The 12,451-nt window shown below is 44.2% G+C and overlaps 1 long non-coding RNA gene across 2 annotated transcripts; it reads left to right on the top strand.

The window, feature by feature from the left end:
- Positions 1-4,881: 4,881 nt before the first annotated feature.
- Positions 4,882-8,163, top strand: LOC135057538 (uncharacterized). 2 transcript variants are annotated; one of them, XR_010244189.1, is made up of 4 exons: positions 4,882-4,974; positions 5,284-5,305; positions 6,317-6,904; positions 8,039-8,163. It is a non-coding gene; the product is annotated as an uncharacterized LOC135057538 (long non-coding RNA). The 2 variants fall into 2 exon arrangements; XR_010244188.1 differs by lacking the exon at positions 4,882-4,974 and having other exon boundaries at positions 5,128-5,305.
- The last annotated feature ends 4,288 nt before the right edge of the window (positions 8,164-12,451 follow it).

The raw sequence follows: 12,451 nt of genomic DNA, 5'->3' as shown, positions 1-12,451 counted from the left end.
GTCTACAAGTGTCTATATGCTGACCTAATCTTTCTGGAACTGCATTACCTGGAAGAAACTGCTCAAATTTTTGAAATAAATTTTTTATTAGTATATAATTTTTGGACAACATTTAAACATGGCTCCACGTGAGTCGCACAGGCAGAGATGGACCAAGCAGCAAGCAGATGGCACTGACAATCATTAGATAGCAGAACTCAGTACTCTGCAAAATTCTGCTTCTGACAAAAGTATATTTTTAAAGCATAAATAAAACATGACACACCCTGCCACACACCAATTTTAAACCAAATGAGAAAGAATTAGGATCCACCACACAAACACAACAATACATAGCACACTAGTAAGAGGAAGATGGCTCTGGTGTTTATACACATAAACTCACAGGCTACAATACATCCAAACAGAAAGAATACATTTCACTAAGAGGGAGTTATCCATTCTGGTCACACAAGCCAACTCCAAAAATACATAGAGGCAACATCAAAAACATGGGTGCTGCCCATCTGGAGAGACATCATTTTCTTCTTTTTCTCCCCGCCTGAGGCTGTTCTTCTTTGGAAGGTCTGCGGAGCGACCTTCGTTGGGCCTGCCCAGTGGGCTGTTCTTCCTGGGCAGGGGCAGGGGAGGGAGCCGATGTGGGTGGCTCTCTGCCACTGTGGGCAAGGGAGACAGCGATGGCCTGGAGCCCTTGCAAGATGTTATTTGCAAGGGTTTGGAATGAGGAGGCAAGTTGTTCTTGGCCCTGCCTGATCTCTGCCAGACCTTGGCAGAGTTGAGCAACACCTTGCTCAACACAGGTTCGGTGCTCAGTGAGCCGGACAGCTATCTGGCTTACCTCCCGGATGACCCCGTCTTGAAACCGATTTAGGCTCTCACCATACCTAGCGATTTCAAGCAGGATCTCCGGGATAGCAGAGGGTTGGGTGGGGGGGCCAGTAGGAACCTGCAGAGGTGGGATTTGTTGGCCCACACTGCCAGACTCACTAGGTCCCTCCACCTCAGCCTCAACCACATAACCGTCCTGTGACTCAAACGGATCACCCCCCTGTGCTGTGTTTTGTGGCAAGCAAATAGAAGAATGTGTGGGAAAAAAGTAGGATACAAAATTAGTTTATTATTATAAATACTGTCAAAATTACAGACAACTAAATGTGTAAACTTACCTTCCAAGTCATGTCCCGTCAGGATCTCAGGCAGGTCCGTGTCCATATGAGACACCCCTTGGCCCTCCTCATAACTGACACAGGGCATCGCCATCTCCTCCAAGTCAGTATACTCCACAGCGACAGGTGCTCCTCCACCTGTAGCCCTTGAGGCATTCCACTCCGCAGCCCTCTTTGCCTTCAGGCGGGATTTGAAGTCGGCCCACCTACATATGTATTGTGAAAGAGGGACAAAGTAGAGTCTTATTATTTGTCTAAGCTAATATATAGGACACGTGTTCTGCTTGTGTTTGCTAGACATAACATCACATGTAACTACATTTTTTAGTCAACTTAGCACAGAAAAAGGACTGTCAATATGCACTTACCGTCGTCTCACTTCCTGTGATGTTCTGACGACAGAGCCAACTTCATTCACAGATTTTGTGATGTCTCTCCAGATTCGTTCTTTTGAAGCAGCCCCCATGTTTTTTGGCCCTCTATGGATTTTGGACATGGCCTGCGTGACCAAGACACGCAACTCCCTCTTAGTGAATGCAGGCTGTCTTTTCTTCCGTCTGGAGGTAGCCTGTGAGGTTTCTTCTTGTTGTTCATCACCATCTTCCTCCTCACTAGCAGCTTCTGTCTGTTGTGTTTGTGTGGCTAAAGCCAATTCTCCCTCAGTTTGGTCACTTTGTGTGTGTGGCAGAGTATCCCCAGTCAATTGTTGTGGTTCAGAAGCAGACATTTGCAGAGTACTAGGTCCTGCCTCTTCACCATCCGCAGAGGCGTATTCCAGCATGCGCCGTTGGCAATCTATGCGTCTTTTCCGCAATGCCATCTCCTGCTCTGCAATGCGGTCCATCTCTGCTGCGATTTGCTCACGAGAAGCCATGTTTGTGATGAAGTGTGTACGCCCAGGTGTGTGCTTATATACCTACGTGCGTAGCGTTAATTCACACAGGTGTACACTGTTAATCTTGTTAATGATTGCACTGCTTATTTAAGTGCCTACTTTGCACGCTGTGAGTGTAGGTAGTTTGGAGTTTCTTTCACTTGAGTTTGTTTGCTTGTGCGTGAAGGTGCTATCGGAATTTTCAGAGTGAGTAATTGTAAAGCATACATTTGTCCTTTCGTTTGCGTTTAGAATATAGTCAGTGTCGCATTTTGTCTGTGAATTTTCGTTTGTGAGTATTCTTGAATTCGTCTTGTTGTTCATTTTTTGTTTTAAAAGTGTGTATTTTATGTTGATTGTTTGTTATTATTTTGTACACATATATATTTAGCTAGTCCATTATTGCAAATAAACCTGTGCTTCTTTGCTTTTACTGACATTTTTGTTCTCTTGTAGGAGTGTTTTTTTGGGTGAAGTAACCCGATTATATTTTGTTCTTTTTGGGTGTTATATAACACAAAGAGTTCTTTTCTTTATTTTGGATCAGGTAAGTTCCCTGGGCCTGTGTTGGTGGCTGTTTGTTTTATTGGTCTGTATGTTGTTTTTGACTGTCATATTTGCTCTCTTGTAGGAGTGTTTTTTTGGGTGACGTAACCCGATTATATTTTGTTCTTTTTGGGTGTTATATAACACAAAGAGTTCTTTTCTTTATTTTGGATCAGGTAAGTTCCCTGGGCCTGTGTTGGTGGCTGTTTGTTTTATTGGTCTGTATGTTGTTTTTGACTGTCATATTTGCTCTCTTGTAGGAGTGTTTTTTTGGGTGACGTAACCCGATTATATTTTGTTCTTTTTGGGTGTTATATAACACAAAGAGTTCTTTTCTTTATTTTGGATCAGGTAAGTTCCCTGGGCCTGTGTTGGTGGCTGTTTGTTTTATTGGTCTGTATGCTGTTTTTGACTGTCATATTTGCTCTCTTGTAGGAGTGTTTTTTTGGGTGACGTAACCCGATTATATTTTGTTCTTTTTGGGTGTTATATAACACAAAGAGTTCTTTTCTTTATTTTGGATCAGGTAAGTTCCCTGGGCCTGTGTTGGTGGCTGTTTGTTTTATTGGTCTGTATGCTGTTTTTGACTGTCATATTTGCTCTCTTGTAGGAGTGTTTTTTTGGGTGACGTAACCCGATTATATTTTGTTCTTTTTGGGTGTTATATAACACAAATAGTTCTTTTCTTTATTTTGGATCAGGTAAGTTCCCTGGGCCTGTGTTGGTGGCTGTTTGTGTTTGTTCAAAGTGTTTTGATTATGTTTGTTTTCCATCTTGATAATAAATGTTATGTTTTTTACCGGGATTGAACAGCAAAGTAGTGTTGTTCTTGTCTGGGCTAGCTACTAAAGGGCTAACTTTTTTTTTGTTTTCTTTAAATGTTTTTAAACAATTATTCTTAATTTTGTAGTAGTTGTTTGTGATGTGTTTGATGTTCTTTTTTTTCAAAGAATAGTATGTTTAACAATTACAATTTAACATATGTAGCTGTCATTATAATTTTTTTTTGTTTTTTTTTGTTTTTTTTATAATATTCGTTTTGGTACTGAATTGAAGCCAGAAAAAATGTCTTACGCTCCTGCAGTAAGTTGACACCCCCTTTTGTTTCAAAATTTTTGTTTGCATATTTGTTGGACTTTGTTTTTGTCTTCTTCAACTTTTTATTTTTGTTTTTTTTAAAGTGTGTGATGTCTATATTTATCGCAGCAGAAGCCCTACCTCCCCAACCCACGCCAGCACTCCCACCCCAACCGCCAGCCCCACAACCACAACCGGCTCCTCATCAACCAAGGCAACGGAGGCGTGCTAGGCCACCAATTTTTCGAGCCCGTGTCCTACTTTTTGGGATGCCAGATGATGTGGTTGTACGTAGATACAGGCTGCCACCACATCTAATCCTAGACACTCTCTCCATAATAGAGAGTGATCTGGAGTCTGAAATTCGGTATCCTACAGCAATACCACCATTGACACAATTCCTTGCTGTGTTACATTTTTTTGCAACAGGGTCTTACCAGCATGTGGTGGGAGACCTGGTTGGCATGTCGCAGGGCCAGTTCAGTAAGGTCCTGCGGCGTGTCTGCCAGGCTTTCCTCAAGCGTGTGAAGCAATTTATTGCTATGCCTTTGGATGTTGGTGCCCTAGATGTGGTGAAGCGGCAATTTGCGGAAGGTGGTAGTCGCTTCCCACATGTTATTGGGGTTGTGGATGGCACACATGTAGCTCTTCAGCCACCAAAACATAATGAAGAAATTTATAGAAACAGGAAACTGTTTCATTCTCTGAATGTAATGGTTGTTTGTGGGCCATCCCTCCAGATCCTTTCCCTGAACGCCAAGTTTACTGGAAGTTCCCATGATGCGTATGTCATTAGACAATCAGGGATATGGCACAGATTAAGATCAAGTCAACGAGCAGACATGTGGTTATTGGGTGAGTTGTTGCACATATTTTGAACAACATTTTGTATATTTTTCAAAATTGACTATTTCTAATTTTTGTTTTTCCTCAAACAGGAGACCGTGGATATCCTTGCACCCCCTGGCTCATGACTCCTTACCGTAATCCCAGGCCAGGACCACAGACGGCATTTAACTCCGCGCTTACTGCCACTAGGCAGCTGGTGGAGCGCACAATTGGGGTCCTTAAAGGGCGGTTTCGTGTGCTCCACCGCACTGGTGGCGACATCATGTATTCGCCGGAGATGGCAAGTAAAATAATGGTCCTGTGCGCTATACTCCACAATATCGCGGTAAGGAGTAGCGTAGAGCTTCCTCAGACAGAGGAATTGCCTGATGAGGAGCCAGGGGTTGTCCGACACTTCGGTGGGGGGAGTGTTATAAGGAGGGGGAGCCAAGTCAGGGCAAGCATTGTTGCTGAATTTTTCAGGTATAGTCTTTATTTTTACTCTATTGTTACCAAAATAAAAGCACAGTATGCATAATTTTTTTTTTAAATGTATAAATTGTGTTTGCTATTGTAAGGTCATTGTGTAATGCTTTTTGTGTGTTTGAATCTTTTGTTTTTTTAATCTTCAAAAAACAATTACACGTTAAGCTGACAATTTAATTTTGTGTAAAACAATACTGTGATGTTGCTAAATAGTGTCCTTATTTTTTAAATATTCTAACATCATGATGATTTCAACAAAAACACAAACAAATGAAACTGAATGTTGACCACTTTGTGAATGTCCAGCTGAAAGACCACACAAACTGAGGTGAGTACTCAGATATGTTTAGAAATTGATCTAAAACTGTGTGTGTGTCTGTGTTTTTGTGTTATTTTTTTTTTGGGTTGTGTTTTGCTTAAATTTTGCTTATGCGAATGCGTAGTTCCGCTCGTGCGAAATAACACTCTGCTCTTCACAGCATTGCAAAGATCAATAAAGTTATTAAAAATGACATGACAGCATAGATTGTGGACCAATCACATGCTAACAGACACTATAAATATATGCCCAAATAAGGAAAACGCCATTGCCATGATGCGTGCGGCACCTTTCACCAGGCGGGAGCTCCGCGTACTGGTTGCGGTGATGGACCGCCGCGTAGGCCGCGTTGGGCGATTCATCCCCAATCGTGTTAAGCGCGAGGCCTACGCGGAGGTCCGTCGCCTGCTGCTGTCTCGCGTCCGCAGCAGGCGCACCATAATCCAGTTAGAGCGGAGATGGAGTGATCTCCGAAGGAGGACTCCAGAGCTGTTGGCGGAGATCCGCCAGCAAATCCGCACTATGCATGCACGCAGTAAGTAACATTACATAAGATTATTAGCATAAATAGTGCAAATTTTCACTAAGTGGTAGGCTAATTGCAACACTGAGTGAACATTTTGTAAAAATAGGACAGTGTGTGTGATTAGGGCAAACATTACTGACTGTAGCAAAGTGTCCCTAAACAAGTGCATGTTTTACATAATTAGTAACCAGGCAGGAAACTGTACCAAAAAACGTGATCAGTGCTGGCTATATAATAAGGTAGCTTGAATAGTGATCTGGTGATGTTGGCTAGACAAATCAATATGTCTCAAGGGAATAGATACAGGAATGCCCGTCAAAAGTTTTATTAAACATAATTTAGTTTGCAGTGGGCAACATGAAGAGGTTTGAATAATTTTTTTGTTAAAAATCACTTTACAAAATTTTTTTACATGGAACAGAACAGTGAAAATTATAAGTGATTAGTATGTAATTTAACATGCAAATTTAATTATATTTTAACAATCATTCTAGGACGACCACAACGGCAAGCACCACATGATGCACCAGCTCAGCACCCTTCCCCTTCTCACTCCCCCTCCACTTCCCAGTCCCCCTCCCCTTCTCACTCCCCCTCCCCTTCTCACTCCCCCTCCCCTTCTCACTCCCCCTCAGCTTCCCAATCCACCTCAGCTTCCCAATCCACCTCAGCTTCCCAGGCCCCCTCAGCTTCCCAGGACCACTCCACTTTCCACTCCCCTTCTCAGCCAACCTCTCCTTCTCTTTGTGTGACCCCTTCTCCTCCTTCCCATACCCCTTCTCCTTCTACTTCCAACTCACCTTCTCAGCCCCCCTCACCCTCTATTGGCCTAACATTTTCACCGCCCCCCTCGCCCTCTCAATCAGACCCACCCTCTGAAATTACATCCCCAATCCAACCTCCTTCCCCCATCCAGCCTCCTTCCCCCATCAAGCCTCCTTCCCCCATCCAGCCTCCTTCCCCCATCCAGCCTCCTTCCCCAATCCCTCCTCCTTCCCCCATCCAGCCGCCTTCCCCACCGAGTGAATGGGCAGAGGAAGCCCCTGAAGCCAGTTCAGGGAGTCTTCATGTTGCCGAGGAAAGTAAGTGTTTTAACATTTAGAAAAAAATGATTACCTACTTACACTTACAATGACAAAACATGCAGTGTTGTACTGTTGGAATTCTTGTACCAAGGAAAATTATTTGTGTTTTTCTTCATGGTGTACATGTTGCATTTACATTTATTTGAGTGTCATTATATGTCCAGTGTTTATGTGTGCCATGTTTTGTGTGTCCACTCTAGGTCGACACTCATTAGGTCAACAGGGTTGGCAGGACAACAGTGTTTATATGTGTTAGGTTTTCTGGGAAACAGTTAGACCTGAGTGGAGTTTAGTATGTTGTTGTTCTTTTACACTTGTGCCTGTGTATTCTTAATATTTACACTTACAAATCACATGCTTCACTTTGTTAGGCAGCCTAACGACACAATGATTTGTGGTATGAAAGTTACACTCACAAAATGATTATTGGATAAAGTCAAACCTGTTTGACCTTATTTAGTAAGGGCAGCTTTCATGGAGTGTGGGCATGCTAGGATATGTTGTCCTTCTGAAGATGTTGATATGCAGTGTGATGATGCAGGACCAACCCCCTAAATAAAAAAATAAAAATAAAAAAACCAAATGGGAATGAATGCCAACATGGTGTAACATTGACGAAGATGGTAGTTAGCTTTAACATGGGATGTCGCCCATAGCAACCAATAAGCTTAGACTTTAAAACTTTGGAACCACTTCTACAATATAATATTCATATTTTTGCTTGGTTGCTATGGGCAACGTTCCATCTTAAATATAACTCACATAGTAGTAAATGTAACCCATGGTCTGGAACAATTTAAAATCTTATAAAAAGGCTGAGCATGCTTGTGTGTTGTTATGCTAATGATTGTACCATAAAACAGCCAGGATGTAGTAACTTTGCCATTAAAGCAGGCCTGTCCAAACTGCGGCCCTCCAACTGTTGAGAAACTACACATCCCAGCATGCCCTGACACAGCTTTGGCATTCCCTGACCACAAAACTGTGTCAAGGCATGCTGGTATATGTAGTTTCACAACAGCTGGAGTCCAGCAGTTTGGACATGCCTGCATTTAAGTGTGCTTTGCGCCTTGCTTGGATAATAAGTAATGTAATTAAGTTATTAATGTTTGTGTTGCATCTTAATTTCAGATGTTGCAGTTGGAGTTCCTCCAAGTTTGGGAGCCATTCTTTCCACCATGCGCCAACACCTGCAAGGATTGATACATTGTGTTGATCAATTGGAAAAATTTTATTGATTTTGTTTATTTTATAAAAAAAAAATTTTTATTTATCTTTAAAAAATTAAAAAAGTTGATTAAAGTTAACCGGGTGTTGTGTTTATTAATGCAAAAAAGGATCAGCTGATTGGCAGGCAGAAATTGTTTGCCAAAAACATTACACACATCTAACGTTACATTATTAACCCAAAAAAAACAGGAGATTATTGTGTAAAGAAACATGTAAACACCTTCATTCACAAACAACACCTTTAAAAACAAACAATGGGAAAAAAAAAAATTTTTACACTTTTACATGTTGATGGGCAATTATGGCAACAAAGTGTTAATCAGGTTTTTTTTGCAGACTTAATTGTTTAGGAACATTATCAATCATTACACTAATTGGATTCGTAATTGAAAAGGGCTTGTTGACTTTAAAAGGAATGGTGTAATTTAACTTAATAGGCAAAAAAAAAAATTGGTGCGTTTTTCCTTAAAAGTGTGCATTTTTACGGTAAAATGTGTAAATCTACTAAAACTTAGTATTTTTACGATTAAGTATGTGTTATTGCGAAGGATTCGCAATGCTGCGATGGTTTCGCATTACTGCGATGTCATTTGGCGTACGCCCACTTTGTGTAATACTGCGTACGAATGTGCAAAAATACGTTCGGGGCGGAGATTTGCATATTTACTACATTAACGCAACTTTGCGAATATGTTGTGCGACCGAAAAACTTAGCGATCAACTCGGAATGAGGGCCTATGTTCACACGCAGGTCGGTCCTCTTCTCTAGTAGAATCCAAGGGGTACCTGTTGAATAAATTACACTCACCAGATCCAGGGTCCCAGGCTCCTCGTCGCATCCATGTGTAATCCACGTACTTGAATAAAATAACAAAACGGATACCCGAGCCACGAACTGAAAGGGGCCCCATGTTTTCACATGGGACTCCTTTCCCCGAATGCCAGAAACCCACTCTGACTTCTGTCTAAGTGGGTTTCTTCAGCCAATCAGGGAGCGCCACGTTGTAGCACTCTCCTGATCGGCTGTGTGCTCCTGTCCTGACTGACAGGCGGCACAAGGCAGTGTTACAATGTAGCGTCTATGCGCTTCATTGTAACCAATGGTGGGAACTTTCTGCCCTGCGGTTGACCTAAAGTGACGTCACCGCTGAGCAGAAAGTTCCCACCATTGGTTACAATGGAGCGCATAGGCGCTACATTGTAACACTGCCGTGTGCCGCCTGTCAGTCAGGACAGGAGCACACAGCCGATCAGGAGAGTGCTACAACGTGGCGCTCCCTGATTGGCTGAAGAAACCCACTTAGACAGAAGTCAGAGTGGGTTTCTGGCATTCGGGGAAAGGAGTCCCATGTGAAAACATGGGGCCCCTTTCAGTTCGTGGCTCGGGTATCCGTTTTGTTATTTTATTCAAGTACGTGGATTACACATGGATGCGACGAGGAGCCTGGGACCCTGGATCTGGTGAGTGTAATTTATTCAACAGGTACCCCTTGGATTCTACTGGAGAAGAGGACCGACCTGCGTGTGAACATAAGGTAAGTATGTATGTATGTTTGTGTGCATGTATGTAATAAATCTTTACTTTCACGGTGTGTGTGTCTTGTCTTTTTTTGGGTATTTTTTTAGTAATAGTACTACAGGTACCAGCGGGCCCGTTTTTCCGCCGCATGCTGGTACTTGTGGTTCTCCAAGTACCAGCATGCGGGGGAGGCTTGCTGGGCCTTGTAGTACTGCTACTAAAAACAATATCTTTTCATTATCACAAAAGGCTATCAGCCCCCCCATCCGCAGCCCATTGGATGGGGGGGGGACAGCCTCGGGCTTCACCCCTGGCCCTTGGGTGGCTGGGGGGGGAGACCCCTTGATTGAAGGGGTCCCCGCTCCCCCAGGGTACCCCGGCCAGGGGTGACTAGTTGGATATTTGATGCTACGGCCGCAGGGCACTATATAAAAGTGACCCCCGGCTGTGGCATTATCTGTCCAGCTAGTGGAGCCCGGTGCTGGTTTTAAAAATACGGGGGACCCCTACTCTTTTTGTCCCCCGTATTTTTGGAACCAGGACCAGGCGCAGAGCCCGATGCTGGTTGCTTAAATATGGGGGAACCCCTGTCATTTTTTTCCCCATATTTCTGCAACCAGGATCGGCTCAAAGAGCCCGAGGCTGGTTATGCTTAGGAGGGGGGACCCCACGCAATTTTTTTTTTTTATTTTACACTGTTTAATTTAAAAAAAATGAACCCCAGCACGGATCACACAGATCCGGCCGAGATTCATTTTTAAAAAGTCGGCAGTGTTTTGCTAATCACTGCCGTTAAAAAAAAAAAAAAAACCCGAATGACATCGACATCGGAACAAAAGAAAAACCCGAATACGACAGCTTAGTAAATTAGTCGTAATAAATTCAAAAAGTTGCAGTTTTACACTTTCGATGTCATTCGTGATTGAACTTTGACCTGAAACGGGAAAATACGAATGTTAGTAAATTTACCCCCATGTCTAAGTAAATTATTCGATATAGTAGCTGTCGATCATTTGTTATGGTCGAACAAATACATGCCGAACTAAAGATACTGCCGATATACAGACAGTCGATGAGTTGTATTGTTCGAACTACCGTGGTCGATCAAAACATTGTCGCACAAACGGATGCCGATAAAACGAACCACACCCGTCACCCCTGCCTTAGTCATCTATTCTCTACTTGTCACCCCTGCCTCAGTCACCCACTATCTCCCTGTCACCCCTGCTTCAGTTACCTACTGTCTCCCTGTCACCCCTGCCTCAGTCACCCACTATCTACCAGTGACTCCAGCTTCAGTCATCTCCTCTCTAATTGGCAACCCTGCCACAGTCACCCACTATCTCTCTGTAGCCCCTGCCTCTGTCATCCACTATCTCCCTGTAGTCCCTACCACTTTCATCTACTCTCTACTTGTTACCCCTGCCACAGTCACCCACTATCTCCTTGTTTCCCTTGCCTCAGTCACCCACTATCTCCCTTTCACCCCTGCCTCAGTCACCCACTATCTCCCTTTCACCCCAGCCTCAGTCATCTACTCTCTACTTGTCACCCCTGCCTCAGTCACCCACTATCTCCCTGTTGCTCCTGCCTTAGTCAACTACTCTCTACTTGTCAACCCTGCCTCAGTCATCAACTCTGTCACCCTGCCTCAGTCACCAACTCTACCTGTCACCCCTGCCTCAGTCACCAACTCTACCTGTCACCCTTGCCTCAGTCGACCACTATCTCCCAGTCACCCCGTCCTCAGTCACCCACTATCTCTGTCACTCCTGCCTCAGTCACCAACTCTACACGTAACCCCTGCCTTATTTATCTACTCTCTGCTTGTCACCCCTGCCTCAGTCATCTTCTCTCTACTTGTCAACCCTGCCACAGTCACCAACTATCTACCGGTCACCCCTGCCTCAGTCACCAACTCTACCTGTCACCCCTGCCTTAGTCCTCTACTCTCTACTTGTCACCCCTGCCTAAGTCACCCACTATCTCACTGTAGCCCCAGACTCTGTCATCTACTCTCTACTTGTCACTCCCGGCTTAGTCACCAACTCTACCTGTCACCTCTGCCACAGTCATCCACTATCTCCCTGTCACCCCTGCCTCAGTCACCAACTCTACACGTCACCCCTGCCTTAGTCAACTACTCTCTACTTGTCACTCCTGCCTCAGTCACCCACTATCTCACTGTAGCCTCAGCCTCTGTCATCTACTCTCTACTTGTCAACCCTGCCTCAGTCACCCACTATCTCACTGTAGCCCCAGCCTCTGTCATCTACTCTCTACTTGTCACCCCTGCCTTAGTCACCAACTCTACCTGTCACCTCTGCCACAGTCATTCACTATCTCCCTGTCACCCCTGCCTCAGTCACCAACTCTACACGTCACCCCTGCCTTAGTCATCTACTCTCTACTTGTCACCCCTGCCTCAGTCACCCACTATCTCCCTGTCACCCCTGCCTCAGTCACCCACTATCTCCCTGTCACCCCTGCTTCAGTTACCCACTGTCTCCCTGTCACCCCTGCCTCAGTCACCCACTATCTACCAGTGACTCCAGCCTTAGTCATCTCCTCTCTAATTGTCAACCCTGCCACAGTCACCCACTATCTCTCTGTAGCCCCTGCCTCAGTCATCCACTATCTCCCTGTAGTCCCAACCACTTTCATCTACTCTCTACTTGTCACCCCTGCCACAGTCACCCACTATCTCCTTGTTTCCCTTGCCTCAGTCACCCACTGTCTCCCTTTCACCCCTGCCTCAGTCATCTACTGTCTACTTGTCACCCCTGCCTCAGTCA

This window comes from Pseudophryne corroboree, chromosome 3 (genome assembly GCF_028390025.1).
Source record: "Pseudophryne corroboree isolate aPseCor3 chromosome 3, aPseCor3.hap2, whole genome shotgun sequence".
NCBI classification, from domain to species: Eukaryota; Metazoa; Chordata; class Amphibia; order Anura; family Myobatrachidae; genus Pseudophryne; species Pseudophryne corroboree.
This window is presented reverse-complemented; position numbering and strand designations above follow the sequence as displayed.